General features: G+C 34.6%; 1 protein-coding gene across 2 annotated transcripts in view; it reads right to left on the bottom strand.

Annotated features, from left to right (window-relative positions):
* The window catches only part of LOC117578106 (GAS2-like protein pickled eggs), an 84417-nt gene that overhangs the window by 43544 nt on the left and 24094 nt on the right, over window positions 1-16779 (bottom strand). For both annotated transcript variants that reach the window (XM_034263283.2, XM_034263284.2), the window contains exon 3: window positions 9584-9667. The gene's annotated coding sequence lies outside the window, so the exon portion shown is untranslated. The remainder of the gene's footprint in view (window positions 1-9583; window positions 9668-16779) is intronic.

Here is a 16779-nt window from a genome sequence, read left to right as displayed (position 1 = left end):
CGGAGCAAAGAGAGCAGACGACAACCCATGGACCATGATTTTGACAGATCCCCACAGCCGCTTTGTCCTCTGTTCACGCGGTGAAATCAATGTAAATGCCACGCAAAAACAACGAGGTGTCATCGACCAACAAAAACTTGCTGTAGTATAGAATAATTACTCGCATACCTCGCTTAACGGCCTCAAAAGGAAGTTGACAAAAATTGGTTGTTAATTAAAATTAAATGCAGCTAACATAATTTTTTACTTATTTTCTTTTTAATTTTTAGCATGTTGCCGTTAAATGAGATAAACTGCAGCTAAGTGTAAAATTTGTAATAAATGTAAAATAAACGCAAAATAAATAATAAATAAATAGCCAAAATGGCTTTAATGAAAGCAACAATATATTCTTGTTTATTCAATGAATAATAAAAAGATGTGCCACTAAGTGAGTTTTGGTATAAATAAATAACAAAACGAAAAATAAATAATAAACAAAAATAAATATCATTAATTGTGGATCAAGATAATATACCAAGTGCACATTGGCCATAAGTAAAGTGTGGCCGTTAAGTGAGGTATGTAAGAGTATTTAAGTCAAGCAACAGAGATGTTTATATAAACAGAATATAATAATACAAGTAATATAATAAATAGCTTTTTTTATTTCAACATTTAGCATGTTTCCACTAAACGAATTAAATTTGCAACTAAGTGCAATTGTTGTACAAATTGTAAAATAATCATAACACAAATGACAAATAAACAGCCGAAATGGCAACGATATATTTTGTTTACGTAATTTTTTTTTACATTTGACCTTTATTTCAACTTTTATTCAACTCGCAGCTACCCACTGCTGTGCACCGCATTTACAGGGTATACGCGGCTGACATCGTCAAGTGCAAGAGTTATTTTCACAAGTTATTATCTATCCATTTATCCATTGAACCAACAACAGCTAAACTGCTCTGCACCCCCCAGCGTGCTGCTTACAACGTCTCCAAATGCATCTCCTCCTCTCTCTGTCTCTCTCTCTCCCTCTCTCTCTGTCTGTCGGTGTTGGCTGCTCCCCTTGCCGCTCCCTTGAGTGCAGCAATGCCTTGTCTTTTGTGCAGCACTTCAGTCGGCACTCGCACAACAAATGCATCCACACACACACACACACTCACACAGCGAGTGTGGCATTTAAAGCCCTGTGATGGATGCGTTCACTATGTGTTGCGGCTGTTGCTCTTTTCCCCCATACCCTGCACTACACATGGATTCAGCGGGTGTTCGTGACTAACACGCAATTTAATTACAATTGAATTAATGTCATTTGTGAGGAACAAAGTCGTGAATATGTTGCTCATCAAACCAATAATAACATGATTCACTTAGTTGACGTTTTTATTTGAACGATAGTAGTCAACACTATCGATAACTTTTATTTATCGTTTGCTAATTCTAAACTGCACTTACATTCATTCTGTTACAAATACACAAGTCTTAAATATGTTGCAATGAATTATTCAAAACAATAATAATTGAATCCAAGCTTGGTAAAAGTTTACCTATCAATCGATAGTAGTTAACACTATCGATAACTTTTATTTATCATTTGCTAATTATAGACTGCATTTGCATTAATTGTGTTGCAAATAATAAAGCCTTGAATGTGTATCAAAACTCTAATAATTGGACCAAAGTTTAGCTGTCAATCGATAGTAGTCAATACAATCGATAATTTTTATTTCTTGTTTACTGATTCTAAACCTCACTTACATTAACTGTGTTGCAAATAAGAAAGCCTGGATTGTGTAGAATGAATAATTTTTTCAAAACTCTAATAATTGCGCCAAAGTTTAGCTGTCAATCGATAGTAGTCAATGCACTCGATAACTTTTATGTATCGTTTGCTAATTCTAGACAGCATTTGTTTTAACTGTGTTACAAATGTGCAAGTCTTCAATATTTTGCAATAATAATTGGATCAAAACTTGGTGAAAGTTCGAAAGTTAATCGATTCATTTATCGATAGTAATCAATAGCTATTTTATTTAATGCATTGCATTAAAAGACTTAAAGAAACATTACAACTCAGTCTCAGTCTCTGGATAAATGCTTTCAAGAGATCGATTGCATTTTTACAGGGTCTCTAACAGTCGTGTTGACTTCTATGCACTTTATCTTGGCTTTTCCCTTAGTCGGCTTAGTGCGTCGTTGTTTCGTTGTTATTTTGTTTTTTATGCATTTCACGAGCATTGTCATCGTCATTCTCAACATTATGAACAACTTCATTTGGGTGAGAAGTGAGGGGAATCGAGAGAGAGAGAGAGAGAGTGAGAGAGAGAAACTTCATGATGAGCATTGCACGTATTATGAAGTGTTGCCATAAATGTCGTCACTTCATTCTTGCCTTATTTGATTTCCAGGGTAAATGCACTGCGTGGCTAAAAGGAAAATCAATAGACGACGCCCACGCGACGTCGGCGCCGCAGACAAAGGATCTCCAGCTGTGTTTTTTAGTTTTTTTTTTACTTTAGTTTTGCTGGCTAAGAAAATTAGTTGACAATTTCATTTGATGCGGCGGCGACTTTGAATCATCATGAGGTCTCAGGACGACGACCTTGGCTAAAAGTCCATTGGGCACAATGCCAGACAGACAAAGACAGAAAGAGAAGGACTGAGAGAGAGGGAAGAGTGTTGTGTGTTGCAGCTGCTGTAAAATTGAGTCACAGCGTGTGTTGCATGTTACAACGACAACATCATTCACATTCACATTCACATTCATGTGTATTTCAATAACCTTCGTTTACAATAAATACAAAATAAAAGCTTGTCTAAGTCTTTTTGTTTGCATTTTGTTGTCGAAACTTAAGAACAACAACACGAAAATGTCGCACACACTTTGCTTACAATAAGCCACACTCATACGTATATGTGTGTATGAGTGTGTGTGTGTGACAGCGACAAGTTAAGAATTCGAAACAAGAAACGCAACTTAAGCTGCGTAGGTTTCTTAAGTAACTTCAAATGTTTTGATTAGACTTTAAATGACAACAACAACAACAACCAAAGAAGCAAACAACGAAACAACAACAACAGCGACAACAACAACAAAAGCTGTGTGAATGCCAAATGGCGCAGGCCAAGTCGAAGTCGAAGTCCAACTCGAAGTCGAACTCGAAGCCGAACTCGAACCCAAGTCAACTCATTTGCGCAGTCGCAGTGTGGGTTGAATCAAAAGACCTCGCCAGAGGAATTGAGAATCGTATCGAATCGAATCGAGCATTGAGACCAAAGACCTGAAGAGCTGGAGAACTGGAGAACTTGTGGAGAAACTGCCGCCGTTTGTGGCATACACAATGCGAGTTGGCTAACAGCTAATTAAAGTCGCACATTGATTGCCCTAATAGCATCTTCAGTGCATACTAATGTGCGACACAACATCAACGATCAACGAATCCACGCGATTCTAACTGCTATCTACGATCTGCGATCTTAAATCAAACACAATTCACATTGCTGTCATCTACTTAATTATTATTTCATGTTCAACTACAATGCAAAAAGATTACGTCTAATAAAAAATCGAATTTCCAGAGGTTCATTTGATATATTACTTTAATTTTAATGATAGAGAGAGAGAGAGAGAGAGAGAAACTAAAAAAAATGAATCTAAAATGATTTTAAGTAAAGCAAAAATTACGAGTAATAAAAAATCCATTTTCTAGACGTTCATTTCAAATATTACATTAATTTTCAAAGAAGCGTGACAAACTAAAATACAATTTAAATGTAACTTTAAATTTAGAGAAACTACAACTATACGAAACAACATAAAAAGATTATGTGTAATAAAGAATCGAATTTCTAGACGTTCATTTTAAATATTACATTAATTTTAAAGAGAGAGAAACTAAAAAACGAAACTAAAATTATTTAAAGTAAAGAAAAAAATTCGGAATTTAATTTTCAAGAAAGAGAAAAACGAAAATAAATTGAAGTAAGAAAAAGAATGCTTAAAAAAATAAAGAAACTGAAATAACATCAAAATAGAATGCTCAAAAAATATAATTTAAAAATCTGATAGAAATGCTTCACAATAAAAATCAAATTAAACTCAATTATTGAACAGATAAAAGCATACAAAAACTCATAACGATAAAAGTAAATTCAAAGCAAGTTTAATTATTCTGACCATAAGTAAACATTTTATACAAAAAAAAAAGAATTATATATGTAGTATATATATATATATTATTCATACAAAATATGGTCAAAAGTTCCTACACGTTAAACGTAAAGTTAAAAAAACAAACTCATCTATAAAATAGTAGGTGAATAATGAAAATATTTTAAACTACAAACAGATGAAATTCATACATTTTAAATAATAATTCAAAGTTAAATTTATTATGAAAACTAAAAATATAAAATAAAAAATAAATTATATTAAATAAAATTTATAAAAGCAATAAAAACTAAATATAAATTTATATTTCAAAAACATATTTTCAAGCTCTGCATTTTTTTTGGTCAGTGTATTGTGGCAAGTGTATTACGAGTTCTTTAATTGCCAAAGGCATTTCTCAAGCAACATTTATTATATTTTTTTTTGGGTTTTTGTCTCTTGCGTTTAATGAACAATCGAAGCGAGCAAACACATAAACAAACAGGACTTAGCTGCATGCGTTTTCTTTTAACTCTGCATTTGTATCTGTATCTGTATCTGTATCTGTATCTGTATCTGTATCTGTATCTGTATCTGTATCTGTATCTGTATCTGTATCTGTATCTGTATCTGTATCTGTATCTGTAGCTGCAGTTGTATCTGTATCTTAAACTGTAGCTGTCGTTCGCATTATTCGCGCGATAAATAATCGACAAGCAGCCGCTTGTTGTTGCATGCCTCGCTGCCTGGGTGGCACAACAAGCAGCGAACAACAAAAAAACAAAAAACAACAAAAATAAATGACTTCTTGTAGGAGTTGTGCTAAGCAGTCAACTTTGCATTGATAGCATTTGAAGTGCGCCTAAAGAGTCGGACTTCAAATGCTTTATACCTTATATGTTATATGGCAGACAATCAATTTATCAAGACTGCAAAATACCTTCAACATAATGCGAGTGAAAGAAGAACTGACCCAAGACGCCGCTGTCAGGCGGCAAAATGCAAGAGATACTTTTTTTTGTTACCAACCAGCAAAGGCGCAGTAAAACAAAGTATGCTAAGTGAGTGGCAAAGTTTGTGGGCAAAACTTTAAAGTATTAAAGTATTCGTTTATTAAACTTATAAATTATGATGTTGACATTTTGATTTTATAATATTTTAATGTGTAATTTGTATGACTTCTTAGGTTATTACTTATTATAAGTCATGGAATTAACTTATTATCTTTAGATAGATAGATTCTAAATAAATAAAGAATATAAAAAATAACTTATTATAAGTAAATAGGAATAAAACTACTTTTAATATGAAAAAATTTGGTTAAGTAATAAATATTAAATATAGTTAGAAAGGAGAAATAATTATAAAAATACTCGAATTATAAATAATTTTTTGAGAAATATAAAATATCTAATTATAAAATACTTTTCAAAATAAATAATTGTTAAAGAAATATTAAATATATTAAGAGTGCAAAAATAAAAATCAAATACTTTTCAAAAATGAATAATTTATATTTATTCATTTTATAAAAAAATAGTATTTGAAAATTCTAAAATCAAATCACTTTTCAACTGAAAGCATTTTTATATAATAAAATTTGACTAACGCAGTTTGTAAGAGTCGAGCACACTCGTTATTTACTGTTCTGAGCTTTGTCTGCGCTGCCTCAAGTCTCGCTTTGTTTGTATCTGTGTGTGTGTGTGTGTTTTGGCCTGGTCGCTTCGCTTGGACGCAGCTGCGCATCTCAAACAACATTGTATCTGCAGCTTTGTATCTGTATCTGTAGCTGTTGCTGTTGCCGTTGTATGCGAGACAGACCCGCACTTGACCTTGAACTTGTACAGGTTTACTTTTGTTTTCTTTGGCTTGACTTTGACTTCGACTTCGACTTCATCTTCGTCTTTGACTTTGGCCGTTTTTTGTTCGTTCGCTCTTCAACTTCTTTCTCAACTCTGAAGATTTGCCTTTCCTTTCTTCAGTTTCTTTCTGTTTTTTTTTTGTTTTTGATTTTGGCCTTTCGACTTTTGCGGCGCGTGAACCTAATCAGGCTTAATGCCGTTCAGTTTATTGCTCTCACTCACTCACTCACTCACTCTCTCACGTTTGATCGCACTAGGATTGTTGCTTCCAGGAATCATTTTACAGCCTCATCGCCTCAGACTTATGCAGAACTCAATTCGATACGTACTTAATTTATATATTTATACTCCACTCGTATGCAAAAGAGATTTATGCGATTTATGGCAAAAAAAAAGAACATAACTTCAAGAAGCATTAATATCTTTGGCTTGATCTACAGATTCCCCGGAAAGCCAGTCTAAATAAAGAAGCGCAATCTTCTTTTGTTGCCTTTGTGCGTCAAGTTGAGGCAACAAACAACAACAGCAACACGAGTTAAATAACAATATCGCAATATCTATTTTAAGATTTATTTGTGCAGCAAAGAATTCGAGTTAGGAATCTCTTTGAATATATGTACGTATAAACTCAAGGATTTTTCACATTTTTGAAGTTTGATTTCGCCTTTGCTTTTGCCTTGGCATTTGATCAGGTAGAAGACCATTTGAAGTCTTATTCGATTGAAGTATTAATAACATGAATAGTTTTTGCAAATTCAAAAGATTCTTTTTTTGTTGGCTTTGCAGCAAGAAGTTTGCGTATTTTCTTAAAGAGAATTTTGATTATGTGCTTCACTTGAAAAAGTAGAGTTATAAGTTAAAAGACTTAAGTCACACATATAAATAAGAATATATAAAATATGTTAAAGGAATGCATAAATAAGAATATATTCATGAGAAAAGCCATTGATCAAAGCTAAGCACCTAAGAATAACCATTTCAATACTATCGATAAATGTTAATCACCTGAGAAAAGCCATTTCAATACTATCGATAAACCATAGATAGATTCGTTTAAAGAAGTGCAGATATAAAAGACTTAAGTCACATACATAAATAAGAAAATATAACGAATATCAAGTGAATACATAAATAGGCATAAATTTGTTATGTTTGTTTTATTTTATTAAGTTTTTATATATTGTTTTTATATAAAATTATAAATAACATAAAGTTACTTTTTTACTTTTTACTTTTTATGTATAAAAACATAATAATCAATTTCTAAATTTTTGTTTATTTTCAATCAACTTTTTAAAGGTTTTTTCTTTCATGTTTTCCCAAAAAAGTTGTGTTTCAATTGACTCTGATGAAATAGATAGTGTCTGCTCAGCGCTATATCTGTTCTATATACCTTATACATCTTTTCTCAATAATTGCTGTTAGTTGTAAGTCGAATTTATCTGTTAGTTACGAGTTTTGTAGTTCTGTCTGCGTTTAGTTCTCTTGAAATGAGTTTCTGAGCGCAAAAGCAAAAACATGATATATGGGCTAGTGTTACAGCACAGCAATTGGCATAAATGGAAAGATGTGGCCATATGGAAGATATGTACACACACGCACACACACTCAAAGACACACACACACACTCGCAGATACAAGTCGAGTGTTGGACGAAGCGTGACATTTTCCTCATGAGCGAATTTTGCCTTATGCAGAGAGGAGCGTGTGTGTCGCTGACAATCTTAAGCTGCAACTCAATCTCAATTACAGACACCGTCAGATCTAGGTGAGCTAGACAAGATGCTGAGTGAGAGAGACAGAGCGAGATAAAGACAAAGACAGATAGAGCCTTGGGGTTGAGGCTGAGGCTGAGGCTGCAGGGATGGGCGACTGTGACTTCGACTTCGACAGCGACTACGACAGCGACTTAAGTGGAGCACTTAAAGGCAGAAGTAGAAGCAATTTCAAGTGCACAACAGAAAGAGATGGAAAGCGTAAGGTGTGAAAGAGACAGCATGAGGGACACACAACAATCTATGACAAATGACATTGGACAAGTGGCAAGAAGCAGCAGCTTTATGTGTAACTGGAACCAGGTCCAGAGGTGTGACACAATTGTTCGCTATCAAATGACAACAACAATAACAGCAAGAACAACAAGAGCAACAAGAACTAAAATAACAGCAACAACAGCATGAATAAGAAGAAGAAGCAGCCACAGCCTTTTGCTAATTCTTTGGAGCAGAGCAAAAGCGACAACATGAGATTAAGACTGAAGTGGAGACTTGAGACTGGACATGGACATGCACATAATTGGCATTGTTGCATTAGCCAACAACCAACAACCAAGCAGCAACAACCAACAACCACACGGCGTATACTCAATATCAGGTGAGAGTTATGCGCTGTTGTTAATTAACCATTTACGGACTGATTGCAGAATGACAGACAATCAGACAGTCAAACAGTCGGACAGTCAGACAGACAGACAGACAGACAGGAGAGCAAGACAAACAAACAAACAACACAGACAGACAGACAGACAGACAGACAGACAGTTGCAGCTGTTGTTGGCTGCAAGTGTAACGAGGTCAGTTGCAAGCAGCTGGTGGCAAAAGCAAGCGAAGAAGCCAAGCGAATCTCTCTGCAAGCAGGTCAGGGAAGCGCCACCAAGGGCTGAGCACTCAACAAGCAACGTATTCAGTGTCATCGCAATGCTATCGATAAGTGACAGGCATCTGAGAATAACTATAACGATACTATCGATAAACGATAGACATGTGCACAGTATCATTGTAATACTATCGATAAGAGACAGGCATGTCAGAATAACTACAACAATACTATCGATAAACGATAAACATGTGCGAGTGTTATCACAATACTATCGATAAGTGACAGGCATGTGAAAATAACTATAACGATATTATCGATAAACGATAGATATGTGCAAAGAAGTCATGGAAAATGGGGGACTGCTAAATTAGAGTAGATATCGCACATTTATTACAATACTCTCAATAAAAAATAGATACTTGAGAATAATATACTATCGATCAACGTATAACATCTGAGAATAGCCATTTCAATAACATCGATAGCCGATAGACATGTGCAAAGTAGTTATGGGAATTGCGAAATTTTATTACAATCTATTGTTAAATTGGGTAATATCTTTCCCACATTTACAATACTATTGATTGTACGATTGATTAAACACGGATATTAGCCATTACAATACTATCGATAAATGATAGATAGCTCTTAGAATACTATCAAAAACGTAAGACACCTGAGGACAGCCTATTGATAAGCCAAAGATATGTGAAAATACCAATAGGAAATTTGCCAATTTATATCAACTATTTAAAAATAGTATAATATACTTATATAAGTAGTCAGTCACGTTTATCGCTAATCGATAAATTCGTCAATTAATTGAATTAAGAATGCGAATAGAAAATTCGCTATTAATGAACAAGATCATGCCTAACCCACATTTAAAATGCACTCAGTTATTAGACAGTTTCAATTGCAATGGATCGATTAATTTGCTTCAAGTTTTTAAATTAAGAAATAAGAAATTTCGTCAACTTACTTTACGACAATTTCCAGTATACGTCGTTGTTGTTGTTGTTGCACTTGTTGCGCATATTGCTGCAAGTCAAATGAAGAAGCACAACTGCAAAGAAACAGAGAGAAAGAGAAGGAATTAGTGAATATATCGATTAATTTATTTTGTTGATTTGTCCACTTCGATTTCTTTAATTAATATGCACTGCACACTTGGCACTTGAATCAATCCAATTGATGCAGCGATATGTCAAGCTGAAAAAAACGCACTCGCATTTCAAATGACGTTTTTCTTTTCGATTGTTTTCTTTCTTTTTTTGCGGAAAGTGGAGTGAAGTGCAGAGCACATGCACCACAGTCGTGCCACTCGTAAATAAATGTAACGCGCTACGAGTACACTGCGAGAAAATACCAATGTGATCCACAAACAAATTAAAGCTTATACTCGAAATCTAGCTGAAATTTGCTTGACCGAGTTTTGCTACTGAATTCTAATTTGTTCTTAAATCAAATATAGTAATATATTTATTTGATGTTTTAGCTAAAATCTAAATGGGTTAATGTAAATTCTAAAATAAATTAATTTTGTGTTTTCTTATATATATTTCTACTTTTTGTTTTGGTATTATAAGTTTCCATTTACTACGTCTTTTGGTATTTTATAATTTTTGGATGCTATTCTTATTGGTACTTATTTATTACCATATACATAAACATTATATAGCATTCAGTATATTCTTTTAGTATTTTTATATTTTAAGTATTTGTATTTAATCCCATATATAATTATTGTATGCTATATTTGTCTTAGTGGTATTTTTTTTATACATGTTTATTTTTTTTATTGGTATTGATATATTTCCATATACTATATTTTTTTGGTATTTTAAATTTCCCTATACTAAGTCATTTGTTAATTTATAACTTTTACATACTATACTTATTGGTATTTATTTAATACTATATAAAATTTTTGTATGCTATATTTTTTGGTATTTTTAGGTTTTTAATATTTTTCAAAATTACCTCCGGTAAGTTTCAGTTTTGTTTTATGATATTGCTTATTTAATATTTACTTTTTGATCTTCATTTCAACTAATTGCATTTATGTATGTATCGTTATTTAAATATTGCTATTTGTTAGGGAAATATTTTTGCTTTCCATATAGCATTAACTAACAACATCTAAAGGAATTTCTCGCAGTGTGAAGAGCTGACAGCAAATCGGGTCAATCAACTGGCCAGCAGACAGAACAAAACAAGACAAGACACGTCGCTTGGCTTGGCTCCCCTTTTGCCTGCTCCCCCTTGACACCCCGGTTGTGGTCTTGTTTGCCTGGTTTGCTACCTTTTGCTGTTGCCCACCAAGTTGATAGCACGCACGTGATGTGCAGACTGAACGAACGAGCTGCGTACCAAATCTGAATGAAGAATTTATGAATGAAGCTGATGCGTGAGCGAAGCCACAATCACCGAGTGCTATGAGTGTGTGTGTGTGTGAGTCAGTGTGTGTGTGTATGTGTCTCGCACGTTGGAGGATCACTAGCTCAACGCAGCGCAGCGCAGCTCAGCAAGCTGCTAAGATACAAAGATACAAATGTATCTTTTCGCACGTGCCAAGCGATTATCAATAAAAAGCTAATCACAGCGCATAGTTGCTCCGTCGATTAGCAACTCCCCCCTCCCTCTCCCCCCTCCTCTCTGCACCCCTTTCCCCATACTCTTCCACACACTTTTGGCTGCTGAAATTTCCGCTACGCCCACCGTTTGTTGTGGCACTCAAAGGTTGCTCTTGGCTACTGTGCAACGGCAGCTGACGTCTTGACTGAATGACTGGCTGCCTGGCTGCCTTGGCTGCATGTGGCATGCCACCATAGGATGTATCTGCAATTGCGACTCTATCTGTATCTGTAGCTGTGTTTCTCTCTCTGTATCTCTCTCTCTATGGCTGTTGCTGTTTGGCACGCATGTCTCGTTGGCCGCCGTCTGACGCATTGTGCGTGGCTCAACAACTTGAAATTGTGGCATAAACACGTTCTACAATTTCCGGCATGAGTCTTGTTGGCGTTGTTGTTGCTGTTGCCGTCTTGCTTGTCGACTGCCGTCTGTCGATTGTTGCTGTTGTTGTTGTTTATTAGTTTCATTGATCATCATCATTACTCGCTTTAATGTGATCTCTCTCTTAGTCTCTCCTTCTCTCTCTCCCTCTCTCTGCTTCCCTTTGGCAAACGCAACCGCAACAACCGCAACTGACCTCTTGCCCTAATTGAATGCCTTTTTTCCCTCATCTTCATCCTCCGCCTCCTTCTCCTCTAAAAGCTAATTTGGACACTTGCAGAATGATTTGGGGAACAGGTAATTGATCGCAGAATTCGATTTGAACGAATTGCAGATGCAAAGAGAAAGAGAGAGTGAGAGAGGGAAAGATCAACCACAAAATACACAAATGCGCTGACCCACAAAAAACATATAAATGACTGAATGAATGAACTAATGTGATGTTATTAACAGCTAATGAGGAGGCAAAAAGTGAAAAAAAGACTAACAAAAAAAAAAAAAAAAGTGATCGTAATTTGCTGAGAAATTAAATAGAAAATATGGGAAGAACTGTAAGAAATTGTATTGATAAATTGTCAAAGTCAAAGCCATAAACAATTTTGAACTACTTCCCAGGCAATAAGTTCAAAGTAGATCAAGTTTTTTGTTTGCAGTCAAATAAATAAGTCAACGAGTTGGAGACTGAAATATATGAGTGTGACCTTGCCAAAGCTGCTAAAGGTCTTGGCGCTGGGGTCTCGAACTTGCTTTTTGGGGGTCTCGCTTTAAAAGGTCTTTCATCTGCAGCAAAATGACAAATTTGGTCGCTTTGGCTTTAGAACAATTAATTCGTTATGTTTTGCGGCTTTTTGTTTTGTAAACTTTTGTCGACAAACGAAATAGAAGAAAAATCAACAAAAGTTAAGCAAGTGGTGGGATGGTCCGATCAGACAGATGGACGGACAGACGGACGGACAGACAGACGGAGACTGACCTTAGGCGACTACCGAGTTGGACTCTGTGTCCAACTGTGATCACAAGTGTTGCGCATGTGCGCGCACTCAAATGATCGTAAATTAAATAAAAATTAACTTTCGATTTCGATATTTGTTATTTGTTATTGCTGTTTGAGTAATTAATTGATGACGCTTTAAAGGGCAATTACCGAAAAGAGCGACACATTTTGCTTAGTTGATGGGAAGGGCTTTTTTTTTGTTTTTGTTCGAGGACAGAGCAAACATCAGTTGAATCATTAGCGATAATGATCGCATGGGTAATCAAAAGAAGAAAAACCAAGTGTGTGAATGCCAAGTCAATGGCATGTCAAATGACCAGGTCAAGTTTTCAAGTGGCCAAATGGCCAAATGGTCAAGACAGCGTGCGCTGATCAATTAAAGGTTCAAGAAAAGCAACAAACCTAATAAACATAATAAACATGCCAATGGCATTATAATGAACAACCCATGCCTAAGTCGGAAAACCAAAACCAAAACCAAATCGAAATCCAAATCAATTTCAACTCAGCAGGCTATCGATTGGATTGACCAACTCCAACTTAAACTTCAACTCCACATTTACATTTTACAAGTTTGTCTCGCAGCAATTAAATCATGTTGAAGGCTTTACAGCCATCTTTTACACGCATCGTAGAAAGTTTAATTTGTTTGACTTCGGATTTGGATTTGTATTTGGATTTAGCTTTTTGCCCGCTTTCGTTGTTATTGGGCCATATAACAAGCTTTACGATCCCATTTTGTCGCATTGGGCAACAGATGCATTCATTCAACATTCAAATATCAAATAAGTTGTTTTGGATTCTGGATTCTCATTTGCATAATGACTTGTTTCGTGTATCTGTCACTCAAATCGTTTGACATGATCGTTTAACAAGTACTAAATTATGTAAGATTGGACAAAAACAAACCTCTTGATTATTAACGCACAAATTTAGTAAATTAAATACACATTTGAGATTTTTACTATCTAAGAGAAATTCTTCAGGTAAACAATATGTTCCATCTTTGCTATTCAAATTATTATTTAAAGAAATGTTCATTTATTGTAGAATTAATGCATTTACTTTATTATGCACTTCTACTGGAAAAATTCTCAGAAAAATTACAGCTTTGGCTGAAAATCTGGTATATTTCGCATGCTATGGTATATTTTACACTACATGGTATATTTTGAATGTAGTACTGTACCAATATACCGTATATATGAATTTATTATATTTTAAATTTTTCGTTGTATAATAATTTGGTGTGTTGGTATATTTGTGGTATATTAATTTGGTATATATTAATACCGCACTCTTTTGCTTTTATTCGCCATAGATAGCGAGCATCTTGCAGTGGAACTCTACAGTGACACTCTACTGTACTACTGTTTTCACTTGTTTTTATTAAATATTACTTATTCTTTAATTTTGTATTAATTGATCAACATATTAATTTAGCTAGTTCAAAGTAAATTCATTTTTAAACTGTTGTTCTGCATTACGCATAAAATTATTTGAATTTTCTTTTAATACTTTATTTCTGCACTGGTTCAATTACTAATATTGAAAAATCTAACACAAAAAAAGTTTTCTTTTATGTTTTAAATTTATGTATAAACGCATTCATTTTTTCTTACTTTTTGTGTTATTTTATTTCTTAAATGACATTTTTATGAAGTTTGCTCACTATTGATTGGTGATCGTTAGGATCGCAATGCCTATCGATAGGCAGTCACGCGTGTTATCGCTATCGATGATCGCCGGCAACATTTCATTGTCATACGATTTCCGCGTCGTCTTCTCGCCACATTCCCCATTCGCATATCACGAATATCTCGAGTCGCGAATCGCAAATCGCATTCGCATGCATATCGCGGCTTTAACCATATTTGTCAACCAACGCCCATTTGGTCATCGATCGCCGCTGCATGCTATGCGAGTGTGATAGATACAGATACAGATACTATATGCAAATATACATATATATGTAATTGTTCCGTCATATATCATCGCCAATTGGCAACGACAGGAATAAAAGGAGGAGGCGGAGGAGGAGAACGACAACGGCGCCAATTGCATTAATATATCAGTGAGAGCAAAGTTTGGGGGGACGCAACTGAGAACGGGTTAAATATTGATGATAATGCAAGTTGGAGGGAAAATGCTCGCCGATTAATTGGCGCAAACAGCGAGAACTCGCCGCGCATGCATAGATAAATATTAACGACTAACGACACCGATCTCTCTCTCCTCCCCCAACATCAACAACGATTTCCTCAATCTGCAGTATAACAATATATTCCACCCCACAGCGCACACACACACAGTGCACACACACACACACATCGCATACGTAGCACAGTTGTTACTGTGTAACGAATGAATGACCAAAGCCCAAACGAATTGCGCAGCGATAAATTACAAAAGGAATTCGCAACGCCCAAACGTCCCCAAAACGAGGCGTAACGAAGGCGGCAGCCGAGGAATTTCGCCAGTGTTGCAAAACGCCTGTCTTCAGAGTGTGGGAAAACGAGGTGGCCCAAAGAATTGAGGGCAATTAACTGTGTGTGTATTGGGTGTGTGTGTGATAGAAAAGTAACTAAACGATAATACAGAAATGCATTTGGAGAGAGAGATAGAGAAAGAGCGAACTGAAAAGGGAATTGACAAAGTTAATGCGATACAAAGTAAATAAGAATTAGAAGTCTAATAATATACGAAATAAACTGAAGGAAAATCTTAATTCAAATACATTTTTTGCTTTTTTTTATAACTTTTAAACAATAATAAAGAATGAACTTAATGAGAGAAAAAAAGTTCAAGAGAGGAAAGGCAGACGAATTAATCCAATAAAAAGTAAAAGAGTTAGATATGAAATAAGAAATAAAAGATGATGAAATATTTTTTAGTTCTTCACCATCTTGAAATAAAATTAAAATTGTAATTAAGTGCAACCTTCTTTCATTTTCATGGCATATATTCCTTCAGAATTTAATAGAAATTTAACTACAAATTTGACTTTATTAAACACAAAACAATCGCAAGTTTTGTAAAATGTATTTTTACTTGTCTTAGTAACTTTCGCTGATCTGGTATAATCTGGTATATTTTGCACGGTATGTATTTGCTATGGTATATTTGAAATAAAAAATGCCAAATATAGATTTTGGTATATTTACGGGGTACATTAATTCGGTATATTTTGGTTAAGCACATTCGACTGTAGCTTTCTTACTTATTAAATCAAACATTTGTAACATAATCTGACAGAAAATATTATATAGTATATATTAATTACTTTTTGATCTAATAATAAATTCTATTACAATTGAACTTAAGCAACATTGATCAACTACTATTGCTCACTTGCAATTTAAAAAAGAAATTTAACTAACAAATTCAAAAAGAAATTTCATTAAAATTGCAATTAAATGTAATCTTTTGTATTAATTTCTTGGTACACATTTATATTAAAATTTGAAATGAGCAATAGAGCAATATAAAAGTAGAGCAATGTTACATTTTTTAACTCAATTTCTTTTCAATTGAAACAGAAATTTTACTAAAATAACTTAAATGAATACTCATTTTCTAATTAAAAATAAATTTCATTAAAATTGCAATTAAATGCAACAATTTTGCGACATCTTTTGTGCGAGAGTTACTTTTATGCAGATGCTTTTAAAAAAGATACTTTTTATAAATACACGTACGTACATATGTGTGTATTCAGCTCATTCAGACATTTATTCATGGCAAACTCTCGGTCTTGCCTGCCACATTATGAGACTCCAAGGTGCCCTTTGCTCTGCACATTTCTCCCTCACCCCCCTCTCACTCTCCCTCCTCTCTGTGCCATACTTTTAATGAACTTTCCGCGCAGCATCCGCAGACGAGAAACCTTTGTGCACTGCGTTCACCCCCGAGCCCTGTGAGTGTATTCATTTAGTGATAGTGAATATTACCCGCATGCACTTATTCACTTACTCCGCCACTGCAATCGAATTATTTATGCAAATTTTATGCGCAAACGCAAAAGAGAGAAAAAAAATAATGCTTGCATTTTCATGACAATAATAAAAAAGTGTATGTATAATAAATATGTATATAAATGTGCACATATGTGTGTGATAACAGCATAGATCTGTGTGGCATTAAATGAGTATATGTGTGTGTGCGTGTGT

The sequence above is a fragment of the Drosophila albomicans genome, chromosome X (genome assembly GCF_009650485.2).
Source record: "Drosophila albomicans strain 15112-1751.03 chromosome X, ASM965048v2, whole genome shotgun sequence".
Taxonomy (NCBI): Eukaryota; Metazoa; Arthropoda; class Insecta; order Diptera; family Drosophilidae; genus Drosophila; species Drosophila albomicans.
Note: the sequence above shows the minus strand (reverse complement) of the source record. Positions and strands in the feature narration are given on the sequence as shown.